This window comes from Pelophylax lessonae (assembly GCF_965119305.1).
Source record: "Pelophylax lessonae genome assembly, chromosome: 10".
Taxonomy (NCBI): Eukaryota; Metazoa; Chordata; class Amphibia; order Anura; family Ranidae; genus Pelophylax; species Pelophylax lessonae.
The window spans coordinates 100798175-100811146 of NC_138777.1; positions in this window are offsets into that span (position 1 = coordinate 100798175).

Below are 12972 nucleotides of genomic sequence, written 5' to 3' on the forward strand. Positions count from 1 at the left end.
ACAAAACCTTTATGGGGTACAGTGAAGACAATCTTTGTGGGGTGCAGTGAAGACAATCCTTTTGGAGTGCAGTGAACAAAATCTTTGTGGGGTACAGTGAACACAATCTTTGTGGGGTGCAGTGAACAAAATCTTTGTGGGGTACAGTGAACACAATCTTTGTGGGGTGCAGTGAAGACAATCCTTGTGGGGTGCAGTGAAGACAATCCTTGTGGGGTGCAGTGAACAAAATCTTTGGGGGGTACAGTGAACACAATCTTTGTGGGGTGCAGTGAACAAAACCTTTGTGGGGTACAGTGAACAAAACCTTTGTGGGGTGCAGTGAACAAAACCTTTGTGGGGTGCAGTGAACAAAACCTTTGTGGGGTGCAGTGAACACAACCTTTGTGGGGTACAGTGAACACAATCTTTGTGGGGTGCAGTGAACAAAACCTTTGTGGGGTACAGTGAACACAATCTTTGTGGGGTACAGTGAACACAATCTTTGTGGGGTGCAGTGAACAAAACCTTTGTGGGGTACAGTGAACACAATCTTTGTGGGGTGCAGTGAACAAAACTTTTGTGGGGTACAGTGAACACAATCTTTGTGGGGTGCAGTGAAGACAATCCTTTTGGAGTGCAGTGAACAAAATCTTTGTGGGGTACAGTGAACACAAACTTTGTGGGTTGCAGTGAACAAAATCTTTGTGGGGTACAGTGAACACAATCTTTGTGGGGTGCAGTGAAGACAATCCTTGTGGGGTGCAATGAAGACAATCCTTGTGGGGTGCAGTGAACAAAATCTTTGGGGGGTACAGTGAACACAATCTTTGTGGGGTGCAGTGAACAAAACCTTTGTGGGGTACAGTGAACACAATCTTTGTGGGGTGCAGTGAACAAAACCTTTGTGGGGTACAGTGAACAAAACCTTTGTGGGGTGCAGTGAACAAAACCTTTGTGGGGTGCAGTGAACACAACCTTTGTGGGGTACAGTGAACACAATCTTTGTGGGGTGCAGTGAACAAAACCTTTGTGGGGTACAGTGAACACAATCTTTGTGGGGTACAGTGAGCACAATCTTTGTGGGGTGCAGTGAACAAAACCTTTGTGGGGTACAGTGAACACAATCTTTGTGGGGTGCAGTGAACAAAACCTTTGTGGGGTACAGTGAACACAATCTTTGTGGGGTGCAGTGAAGACAATCCTTTTGGAGTGCAGTGAACAAAATCTTTGTGGGGTACAGTGAACACAATCTTTGTGGGTTGCAGTGAACAAAATCTTTGTGGGGTACAGTGAACACAATCTTTGTGGGGTGCAGTGAACACAATCCTTTTGGAGTGCAGTGAACACAATCTTTGTGGGGTACAGTGAACACAATCTTTGTGGGGTGCAGTGAACAAAACCTTTGTGGGGTACAGTGAACACAATCTTTGTGGGGTGCAGTGAACACAATCTTTGTGGGGTGCAGTGAACAAAACCTTTGTGGGGTGCAGTGAACACAACCTTTGTGGGGTACAGTGAACACAATCTTTGTGGGGTGCAGTGAACAAAATCTTTGTGGGGTACAGTGAACACAATCTTTGTGGGGTGCAGTGAACAAAACCTTTGTGTGGTGCAGTGAACACAATCTTTGTGGGGTGCAGTGAACAAAACCTTTGTGGGGTGCAGTGAACACAACCTTTGTGGGGTACAGTGAACACAATCTTTGTGAGGTGCAGTGAAGACAATCCTTGTGGGGTGCAGTGAAGACAATCCTTGTGGGGTGCAGTGAACAAAATCTTTGGGGGGTACAGTGAACACAATTTTTGTGGGGTGCAGTGAACAAAACCTTTGTGGGGTACAGTGAACACAATCTTTGTGGGGTGCAGTGAACAAAACCTTTGTGGGGTACAGTGAACACAATCTTTGTGGGGTGCAGTGAAGACAATCCTTTTGGAGTGCAGTGAACAAAATCTTTGTGGGGTACAGTGAACACAATCTTTGTGGGGTGCAGTGAAGACAATCCTTGTGGGGTGCAGTGAAGACAATCCTTGTGGGGTGCAGTGAAGACAATCCTTGTGGGGTGCAGTGAACAAAATCTTTGGGGGGTACAGTGAACACAATCTTTGTGGGGTGCAGTGAACAAAACCTTTGTGGGGTACAGTGAACACAATCTTTGTGGGGTGCAGTGAACAAAACCTTTGTGGGGTACAGTGAACACAATCTTTGTGGGGTGCAGTGAAGACAATCCTTTTGGAGTGCAGTGAACACAATCTTTGTGGGGTGCAGTGAACAAAACCTTTGTGGGGTACAGTGAACACAATCTTTGTGGGGTACAGTGAACACAATCTTTGTGGGGTACAGTGAACACAATCTCATACTTCTGAAGCTTTGAGGGTGCTGCCTGTTCTATACTCCTCCTCCTCCTCCTCATCCATCCTTTTAGGTGTACAAACAATAGTAATTGGGGCCTAGTGTGCTTCTGTACGTGTGAAAAACATACACTTTTTTTGATCATATTTCCTATTCCGCTATTCTATAAAAACCTTTGGGGCTCAATTAAATTGCGGAATAGTCTGTGTCGGTACGTGTGAGATCCACCTTTCCAAGTTTTTGGGGTTCATCTCATACTTCTGAAGCTTTGAGGGTGCTGCCTGTTCTATACTCCTCCTCCTCCTCTTCCTCATCCATCCTTTTAGGTGTACAAACAATAGTAATTGGGGCCTAGTGTGCTTCTGTACGTGTGAAAAACATACACTTTTTTTTGATCATATTTCCTATTCCGCTATTCTATAAAAACCTTTGGGGCTCAATTAAATTGCGGAATAGTCTGTGTCGGTACGTGTGAGATCCACCTTTCCAAGTTTTTGGGGTTCATCTCATACTTCTGAAGCTTTGAGGGTGCTGCCTGTTCTATACTCCTCCTCCTCCATCCTTTTAGGTGTACAAACAATAGTAATTGGGGCCTAGTGTGCTTCTGTACGTGTGAAAAACATACACTTTTTTTTGATCATATTTCCTATTCCGCTATTCTATAAAAACCTTTGGGGCTCAATTAAATTGCGGAATAGTCTGTGTCGGTACGTGTGAGATCCACCTTTCCAAGTTTTTGGGGTTCATCTCATACTTCTGAAGCTTTGAGGGTGCTGCCTGTTCTATACTCCTCCTCCTCCTCCTCCTCATCCATCCTTTTAGGTGTACAAACAATAGTAATTGGGGCCTAGTGTGCTTCTGTACGTGTGAAAAACATACACTTTTTTTTGATCATATTTCCTATTCCGCTATTCAATAAAAAACCTTTGGGGCTCAATTAAATTGCGGAATAGTCTGTGTCGGTACGTGTGAGATCCACCTTTCCAAGTTTTTGGGGTTCATCTCATACTTCTGAAGCTTTGAGGGTGCTGCCTGTTCTATACTCCTCCTCCTCCTCCTCCTCATCCATCCTTTTAGGTGTACAAACAATAGTAATTGGGGCCTAGTGTGCTTCTGTACGTGTGAAAAACATACACTTTTTTTTGATCATATTTCCTATTCCGCTATTCAATAAAAACCTTTGGGGCTCAATTAAATTGCGGAATAGTCTGTGTCGGTACGTGTGAGATCCACCTTTCCAAGTTTTTGGGGTTCATCTCATACTTCTGAAGCTTTGAGTGTGCTGCCTGTTCTATACTCCTCCTCCTCCTCTTCCTCATCCATCCTTTTAGGTGTACAAAAAATAGTAATTGGGGCCTAGTGTGCTTCTGTACGTGTGAAAAACATACACTTTTTTTTGATCATATTTCCTATTCCGCTATTCAATAAAAACCTTTGGGGCTCAATTAAATTGCGGAATAGTCTGTGTCGGTACGTGTGAGATCCACCTTTCCAAGTTTTTGGGGTTCATCTCATACTTCTGAAGATTTGAGGGTGCTGCCTGTTCCATACTCCTCTTCCTCATCCTCCCTTTAGGGTAGGAAAAAATTTAATCGGGCCTAGTCTGTGTTTGTACGTGTGAGATACACAGTTTTTTATCCTATTCCGCTATTCAATACACACCCTTTTGGTGTAAAAAACATTAAATTGCGGCATAGTTTGCATATTTGACTGTGAGATACACCCGTGCGATACTGTTGTTCTTTTGTTCCGCTATTCAATAAAGACCTTTCTAGGGCAAGATCTTAAATTTCAGAAATATGAGGAGAGTGTCAAATAGGGGCCGTGGCCTGGGTCGTTGTGGTGCTGCTGCTAGAGCTCCTGTTGCAAGGAGAGGACGTGGTCGATCTGTGCCAGCTACACGCACAAGTGAAACACCTTCCTCAAGTGTGAGTAGGCGACAGAACCTGCATCAGTATTTGGTAGGGCATCATACGCCCCTAGAAGTGATGAGGCCAGAACAAGTGGAGGCGATAGTAGATTGGTTTGCTGCTGACAGTGCCTCCAGTTCCTTCACATTGTCTCCCACCCAGTCTACTGCAGAAAGGTCACAGTTGGCACCTGCAGCCGATGTCCAACCGTCTTTCACCTCACCCCCTTGCAAATCAGGCAAGCAGTCTGAGCCCCAAGCCATACAGCAGTCTCTTCTTCTTTTTGATGACTCTGTCAGCAGGGTTTCCCAGGGCCATCCACCTAGCCCTGCCCCAGAAGTGGAAGAGATTGAGTGCAGCGATGCCCAACCACTTATTTCTCAAGATGAGTACATGCAAGGATCATCGCAGCACGTCTCCGATGATGACGAAACGCAGATGCCAACTGCTGCGGCGTTCAGCATTGTGGAGACCGACAAGGAGGGCAGGGGTGAAGACTGGGTGGAAGATGATGTGGAGGACGATGAGGTCCTCGACCCCACATGGAATGAACGTCATGCAGGTGACCTGAGTAGTTTGGAGGAAGAGGCGGTGGTCGCACAGAGCCACCAGCACAGCAGAAGAGGGAGCAGGGTGCAGAAGCGGAGCGGCCGTGCCCTAGACACTACGCCCGCTACTGCCCAACGCAGCAAGGGAACGAGCGCACCAAAGTCAGCTCAAAGGAGTTCTCTAGCGTGGAAGTTCTTTAGAAAATGTGCTGATGACAGGACACGAGTGGTTTGCACCCTGTGCAATCAGAGCTTGAAGCGAGGCATAAACCTTCTCAACCTGAGCACAACCTGCATGATCAGGCATCTAAGTGCAAAGCACGAGCTGCAGTGGAGTACACACCTTCAAAACCAAGAAACGTCTCTGGCTCATCCTGCTTCCTCTTCTGCTGCAGTCTCGGCCGCTCCAGCCACATCTGTAGTGATACCGGCACCTGCCACCCCGCAAACAGACGATCTGTCAGCAACACCACCACCTGGGTCACCAACAACCATCTCCACAATGTCCCGTGGAAGCGTTCAGATTTCCATCTCCCAAACACTTGAGAGGAAGAGGAAGTACCCCCCTACCCACCCGCGATCCCTGGCCCTGAATGCCAGCATTTCAAAATTATTGGCCTTTGAAATGCTGTCATTCCGTCTGGTGGAGACGCACAGTTTTAAAAACCTTATGTCGGTGGCTGTCCCACAGTACGTCGTGCCCAGCCGCCACTACTTTTCCAGGCAAGCCATTCCTTCCCTACACAACCAAGTGGGGGAAAAAATCAGGTGTGCACTGCGCAACGCCATCTGTGCCAAGGTCCACCTAACTACCGATACGTGGACCAGTAAGCACGGTCAGGGGCGTTATATCTCCCTAACGGCACACTGGGTAAATGCAGTGGCGGATGGGCCTGAGGCGGATAGCAATTTGGCGCATGTCCTTCCACCACCGAGGATTGCAGGGCGCTTCAGTTTGCCTCCTGTTCCTAACTCCTCCTACTCCGCTTCCTCATCCTCTACCGCCTCCTCATCCGGACAGCGTAACACCTTCACCACCAACTTCAGCACGGCCAGGGGTAAATGACAGCAGGCAGTTTTACAACTTGCCTGTTTGGGGGACAAACCACACACCGCGCAGGAGTTGTGGAGGAGCATGGAACAGCAAACAAATGAGTGGTTGCTGCCAGCGAGCCTCAAGCCCGGCCTGGTGGTGTGCGATAACGGGAGAAATCTCATAGCAGCTCTGGGCCTAGCCGGTTTGACGCACATCCCTTGCCTGGCGCATGTGCTGAATTTGGTGGTGCAGAGGTTCCTTAAAAACTACCCCGATATGTCAGAGCTGCTGCAGAAAGTGCGGGCCGTTTGTGCGCACTTTCGGCGTTCTCACCCTGCTGCTGCTCGCCTGGCAGCGCTGCAGCGTAACTTCGGCCTTCCCGCTCACCGCCTCATATGTGACGTGCCCACAAGGTGGAACTCCATAGTGGAGTTTCAGCTGCAGCACGCACGCGTGAGTCGATCTGCGGAACAGCACCACTTCACCACCAATAACTGGGCCTCCATGCGAGACCTGTGTGCCTTGTTGCGCTGTTTTGAGTACTCCACCAACATGGCCAGTGGCAATGACGCCGTTCTCAGCTTAACTATCCCACTTCTATGCCTCCTTGAAAAAACAATTCGGGCGATGATGGAAGAGGATGTGGCACAGGATGAGGAGGAGGAGGAGGAGGATGAAGAGGTAACATTTCAAAGGCTTTCAGGGCAGTCATTCGCAAGGGGCTCCGAGGGTGGGTTCCTGCACACACAAACGCCAGGAACACAATTGTCCAGCAGGGGCACAGTTCTGGAGGATGAGGAGGATGAGGAGGAGGAGGAGCTGGAGGAGGAGATGGAACCATGTTCACAGCAGGGTGGCACCCAGGCCAGCTCATGGCCATCACTGGTGCGTGGCTGGGGGGATACAGAGGACACGGACGATACACCTCCCACAGAGGACAGCCTTTCGTCGCCTCTGGGCAGCCTGGCACACATGAGCGATTACATGCTGCAGTGTCTCCACAACGACCGCCGAGTTGCCCACATTCTAACTTGTGCTGATTACTGGGTGGCCACGCTGCTGGATCCCCGTTACAAGGACAACGTACCGTCCTTAATTCACTTACTGGAGCGTGATCGCAAGATGCGCGAGTACAAGCGCACGCTGGTAGATGCGATGCTGCTGGCATTCCCATCTGACAGCGGGGCCACAGTGGAAGCACAAGGCAGAGGAGGAGGAGGTCGCCAACTCAACCAGGGCACCGCCAGCACCTCAGAAGGCAGGGTTAGCATGGCCGAAATGTGGAAAAGCTTTGTCAGCACGCCACAACAAACAGCAGCACCAGCAGCTCAGATGGAACGTCTTAGCAGGAGGCAGCATTTTACCAACATGGTGGAGCAGTATGTGTGCACACGCCTACATGTAGTGAATGAGGGGTCTGCCCCCTTCAACTTCTGGGTCTCCAAATTGGGCACATGGCCTGAGCTTGCCCTTTACGCCTTGGAGGTGCTGGCGTGCCCTGCAGCCAGTGTATTATCTGAACGGGTATTTAGCACGGCTGGGGGTGTTATAACAGACAAGCGCAGCCGCCTGTCCAGAGACAATGTGGACAAGCTCACGTTCATTAAAATGAACCAGGCATGGATCCCACAGGACTTTTCCGTACCTTGTGCAGAATAGCAATGGATACCGACCTTACCCAGCCATTGTTCCATTTTTGCTCTTTCTCACTCTTTTGGGGTGTACCCTCATTTAAAATTTGTGAAAAGAAGCAGTGTTGGCTACCTCGTCCTCCTCCTCAGGGCCAGATTAACGTAGGGGCTATTGGAGCTGCAGCTCCATGCAGGCCCCTACCTTTTATATAGGCCCCGGGTTGGCCATATTCACTGTGACCGCTCTTCTGTCACTTGTAAACACAGAAGTCTGGCTTCTATGCTCGCTTCCCCAGGCAGCACCCTCAGAACCTCCCCACACAGCGCGAAGGCCGGACAAGGAGGGACAGTTGCCGATGCATGGATGTGTTTATGGGCTTCAGAGACAGCATCCCGTGTTTAATTAGGCATGCATGGCTGCACCCTTCCTCCTCTGGGTGCATGCCAAGGGACGGCCCTTAAGGCCCTTCAAAATCCTCAGCACCAAGACCATGATGCTCTTAATCCGGCCCTGGTCCTCCTCCACCGCCGCTTCCACCTACACCACCCATAGGTGTGCGCAGCCTATTGCATTGAGTCGATCTGCGGAACAGCACCACTTCACCACCAATAACTGGGCCTCCATGCGAGACCTGTGTGCCTTGTTGCGCTGTTTTGAGTACTCCACCAACATGGCCAGTGGCAATGACGCCGTTCTCAGCTTAACTATCCCACTTCTATGCCTCCTTGAAAAAACAATTCGGGCGATGATGGAAGAGGATGTGGCACAGGATGAGGAGGAGGAGGAGGAGGATGAAGAGGTAACATTTCAAAGGCTTTCAGGGCAGTCATTCGCAAGGGGCTCCGAGGGTGGGTTCCTGCACACACAAACGCCAGGAACACAATTGTCCAGCAGGGGCACAGTTCTGGAGGATGAGGAGGATGAGGAGGAGGAGGAGCTGGAGGAGGAGATGGAACCATGTTCACAGCAGGGTGGCACCCAGGCCAGCTCATGGCCATCACTGGTGCGTGGCTGGGGGGATACAGAGGACACGGACGATACACCTCCCACAGAGGACAGCCTTTCGTCGCCTCTGGGCAGCCTGGCACACATGAGCGATTACATGCTGCAGTGTCTCCACAACGACCGCCGAGTTGCCCACATTCTAACTTGTGCTGATTACTGGGTGGCCACGCTGCTGGATCCCCGTTACAAGGACAACGTACCGTCCTTAATTCACTCACTGGAGCGTGATCGCAAGATGCGCGAGTACAAGCGCACGCTGGTAGATGCGATGCTGCTGGCATTCCCATCTGACAGCGGGGCCACAGTGGAAGCACAAGGCAGAGGAGGAGGAGGTCGCCAACTCAACCAGGGCACCGCCAGCACCTCAGAAGGCAGGGTTAGCATGGCCGAAATGTGGAAAAGCTTTGTCAGCACGCCACAACAAACAGCAGCACCAGCAGCTCAGATGGAACGTCTTAGCAGGAGGCAGCATTTTACCAACATGGTGGAGCAGTATGTGTGCACACGCCTACATGTAGTGAATGAGGGGTCTGCCCCCTTCAACTTCTGGGTCTCCAAATTGGGCACATGGCCTGAGCTTGCCCTTTACGCCTTGGAGGTGCTGGCGTGCCCTGCAGCCAGTGTATTATCTGAACGGGTATTTAGCACGGCTGGGGGTGTTATAACAGACAAGCGCAGCCGCCTGTCCAGAGACAATGTGGACAAGCTCACGTTCATTAAAATGAACCAGGCATGGATCCCACAGGACTTTTCCGTACCTTGTGCAGAATAGCAATGGATACCGACCTTACCCAGCCATTGTTCCATTTTTGCTCTTTCTCACTCTTTTGGGGTGTACCCTCATTTAAAATTTGTGAAAAGAAGCAGTGTTGGCTACCTCGTCCTCCTCCTCAGGGCCAGATTAACGTAGGGGCTATTGGAGCTGCAGCTCCATGCAGGCCCCTACCTTTTATATAGGCCCCGGGTTGGCCATATTCACTGTGACCGCTCTTCTGTCACTTGTAAACACAGAAGTCTGGCTTCTATGCTCGCTTCCCCAGGCAGCACCCTCAGAACCTCCCCACACAGCGCGAAGGCCGGACAAGGAGGGACAGTTGCCGATGCATGGATGTGTTTATGGGCTTCAGAGACAGCATCCCGTGTTTAATTAGGCATGCATGGCTGCACCCTTCCTCCTCTGGGTGCATGCCAAGGGACGGCCCTTAAGGCCCTTCAAAATCCTCAGCACCAAGACCATGATGCTCTTAATCCGGCCCTGGTCCTCCTCCACCGCCGCTTCCACCTACACCACCCATAGGTGTGCGCAGCCTATTGCATTGAGTCGATCTGCGGAACAGCACCACTTCACCACCAATAACTGGGCCTCCATGCGAGACCTGTGTGCCTTGTTGCGCTGTTTTGAGTACTCCACCAACATGGCCAGTGGCAATGACGCCGTTCTCAGCTTAACTATCCCACTTCTATGCCTCCTTGAAAAAACAATTCGGGCGATGATGGAAGAGGATGTGGCACAGGATGAGGAGGAGGAGGAGGAGGATGAAGAGGTAACATTTCAAAGGCTTTCAGGGCAGTCATTCGCAAGGGGCTCCGAGGGTGGGTTCCTGCACACACAAACGCCAGGAACACAATTGTCCAGCAGGGGCACAGTTCTGGAGGATGAGGAGGATGAGGAGGAGGAGGAGCTGGAGGAGGAGATGGAACCATGTTCACAGCAGGGTGGCACCCAGGCCAGCTCATGGCCATCACTGGTGCGTGGCTGGGGGGATACAGAGGACACGGACGATACACCTCCCACAGAGGACAGCCTTTCGTCGCCTCTGGGCAGCCTGGCACACATGAGCGATTACATGCTGCAGTGTCTCCACAACGACCGCCGAGTTGCCCACATTCTAACTTGTGCTGATTACTGGGTGGCCACGCTGCTGGATCCCCGTTACAAGGACAACGTACCGTCCTTAATTCACTCACTGGAGCGTGATCGCAAGATGCGCGAGTACAAGCGCACGCTGGTAGATGCGATGCTGCTGGCATTCCCATCTGATAGCGGGGCCACAGTGGAAGCACAAGGCAGAGGAGGAGGAGGTCGCCAACTCAACCAGGGCACTGCCAGCACCTCAGAAGGCAGGGTTAGCATGGCCGAAATGTGGATAAGCTTTGTCAGCACGCCACAACAAACAGCAGCACCAGCAGCTCAGATGGAACGTCTTAGCAGGAGGCAGCATTTTACCAACATGGTGGAGCAGTATGTGTGCACACGCCTACATGTAGTGAATGAGGGGTCTGCCCCCTTCAACTTCTGGGTCTCCAAATTGGGCACATGGCCTGAGCTTGCCCTTTACGCCTTGGAGGTGCTGGCGTGCCCTGCAGCCAGTGTATTATCTGAACGGGTATTTAGCACGGCTGGGGGTGTTATAACAGACAAGCGCAGCCGCCTGTCCAGAGACAATGTGGACAAGCTCACGTTCATTAAAATGAACCAGGCATGGATCCCACGGGACTTTTCCGTACCTTGTGCAGAATAGCAATGGATACCGACCTTACCCAGCCATTGTTCCATTTTTGCTCTTTCTCACTCTTTTGGGGTGTACCCTCATTTAAAATTTGTGAAAAGAAGCAGTGTTGGCTACCTCGTCCTCCTCCTCAGGGCCAGATTAACGTAGGGGCTATTGGAGCTGCAGCTCCATGCAGGCCCCTACCTTTTATATAGGCCCCGGGTTGGCCATATTCACTGTGACCGCTCTTCTGTCACTTGTAAACACAGAAGTCTGGCTTCTATGCTCGCTTCCCCAGGCAGCACCCTCAGAACCTCCCCACACAGCGCGAAGGCCGGACAAGGAGGGACAGTTGCCGATGCATGGATGTGTTTATGGGCTTCAGAGACAGCATCCCATGTTGAATTAGGCATGCATGGCTGCACCCCTCCTCCTCTGGGTGCATGCCAAGGGACGGCCCTTAAGGCCCTTCAAAATCCTCAGCACCAAGACCATGATGCTCTTAATCCGGCCCTGGTCCTCCTCCACCGCCGCTTCCACCTACACCACCCATAGGTGTGCGCAGCCTATTGCATTAGGGTGTGCACCCCAAAGTTGAAATACACATGCATGTGTTTGCCTACATGTACATGGCCCCGATACATTACTCTCCCTGCTGGCAAAGAGAAATAGAGCAGAGCAGGTGCGAGGGAGATCTTTCCCATCTCCTCACTGGCAAACAGAGCGATAATGCTATGTGCCCTAGGTGATTAGGGTGTGCCCAGGTACACCAGGCACACCCTGTGCGCACGCCTATGACACCGCCACATCCACCACCACCTCAACCTCCCTCCTACTCCTTATGGGCCTCGTCCTTCAGAGATGAAGAACATTGTTTTATTTTTCTGTTTTTTTTTTTGTTGTTTTAAGTTATTTCCCTATCCACATTTGTTTGCAGAGCACTTGCCATGCTCTTAACTACGTTTTGCTGCCATTTGCAGCACTCTAGCCCTTTCCATTGGTGTTTTAGAGCCATTTTAGTGCCTTAAAGTTCGGGTCCCCATTGACTTCAATGGGGTTCGGTGTCCGGGAAAAGTTCGGTAAAAGTCCGGGACACGGACCCGGACTTTTTTTTAAAGTTCGGCCGAACCCGTCGAACACGGACATCTAGGTGTCCGCTCAACCCTAATAATGAGATATAATACATACATCGCTGAATATAGATATCATCCCATAAATATAGTATATCTATTCATACTCTCACAATTACAACAGATCACTCTTTGTTCCAGCCACCTGAGGAGAATCCATCAAGGAAGGGGCGGAAGCTTACCATCTCATTCAGACCAGGGGGGGGGGTGGCTTGTAAGGACACTATCCAGCGTATTCCCGCTGGAGCAGTGTCTTGTTCCAATCGCCCCCCCCCCCCCCCCATGAGGGTTCTGTGATGCCAAGGACCATCTGACAGGTGCCTGGTTTGTGGATTTTATTGTTTTTTCTCAATAAACGTTTTATTCGTCATTATGTACTGACTGTGCTTCATCCAAAGATATTAGTCCCACATTACTGCTGTGCATCATCCCTCCTTCCAGTTTTTTACTCTATGTAATTCATCCTGTGCTAAGGGATTTGGCAGCACTGCGCGTGGCAACTATTATATTACATTTTTCTTGTATCACTTTTATCATTTAACTATTGTGGGTCATGGCTCCAGTACTCCTATAGGAGGTTGTCCGGAGGTCCAGCACCAGGACTTTTTTGGTTGTTTTTTGGATCGGAGAAGAGGTTCCGGATGTGAACTGCCAGCATGTAATATTGAGTTACCCGATGTAGTTTTTCGAAATAGAGTACTGGGTAATTTCCCATCCTGTTCCTTGATGATAGTCACATCAAGGAATGTAATGGTTGTAGGGCTTGAAGATACAGTAAATTTTAGATTTAAAAAAATGTTGGTTTATGATTGAGATGAAGTCCTGAAAAAGTTCAGCAGCTCCATCCTACACCATAAAAATATCATTGATGTACCTATGCCAGCTCAT